This window comes from Carlito syrichta, unplaced genomic scaffold (assembly GCF_000164805.1).
Source record: "Carlito syrichta isolate Samal-C Ts95f unplaced genomic scaffold, Tarsius_syrichta-2.0.1 Scaffold314622, whole genome shotgun sequence".
NCBI classification, from domain to species: Eukaryota; Metazoa; Chordata; class Mammalia; order Primates; family Tarsiidae; genus Carlito; species Carlito syrichta.
The window spans coordinates 267,206-267,936 of record NW_007258718.1 but is presented as its reverse complement, the minus strand read 5'-3'; the positions used below and the strand labels follow the sequence as shown (position 1 = coordinate 267,936).

Genomic DNA, 731 nt, shown 5'->3' with positions numbered 1-731 from the left:
AACACCCTTTCCTCGATTTGTGAGTCATTTTTGTGGCAGTTGGGAGCGCGGATGGGAAGACGAATTACATGAAGCGCCCGGTTGCCCGTGGATCTCGCAACTTGGCCTCGGGCGGGCTCCTTGCTGAAGGGCGCTGGGGAGAGTCATTCATATTTTCCTACCCGGATTCACACCCTCCATTCAGCATTTCCCTCTCCTCTCCAGCAGACCCAAATCCAAGGACAAAGCTTCCTCCCCTCGCCCACCTCGGGTCGACCTTGCACCCCAAGCCCACCGCCGGCCCTCCTCGGACCACGTGACGCTGCCAGCTCCCGTGACTCCCCGCCGCCGCCGACCCCTCCCCTCGAGCCGCAGCCCGCTTTGCCCCGCCCCCTAGACACACGTGACTTCCTCTATCCCACCTGACTGGCTCCTCCCTTCCCCCCCCACCCCGAGCCGGACCCGGCAGCCGTCGCAGCTGCCCGACTCCAAAATGGCAGCCGCGCACTGCGCGCACCCGAGCGGCCGGACCTCCCTGACTCCCGGGCCGCCCCCTTCTCGCTCCCGGTCTCCCTCCTTCGGCCTTCACCTACGCGCCTCCGGATTGGCCGTCAGGAATCCCGCCCCCCCACAGCCCCGCGTGCTATTGGCCACGGTAGGCTGCCCTTCAGAGAGGCATGCCCCCGCCCGCCCCCGCCCGCCCCCCGCCCCGGGAGGTATTTTCCATTCCGGTGGGGGCTGGGGGGAGGGGA

At 67.6% G+C, this 731-nt stretch overlaps 1 protein-coding gene across 3 annotated transcripts in view; it reads left to right on the top strand.

Annotated features, from left to right (window-relative positions):
- Positions 1-402: 402 nt before the first annotated feature.
- The window catches only part of SOCS5 (suppressor of cytokine signaling 5), a 57,879-nt gene continuing 57,550 nt past the window's right edge, over positions 403-731 (top strand). Inside the window, exon 1 of one of the 3 annotated variants that reach the window (XM_008071685.2) lies at positions 403-634. The gene's annotated coding sequence lies outside the window, so the exon portion shown is untranslated. Of the gene's footprint in view, positions 696-731 lie in introns of all 3 variants that reach the window. The other 2 variants (XM_021719400.1, XM_021719402.1) reach the window with 2 other exon arrangements.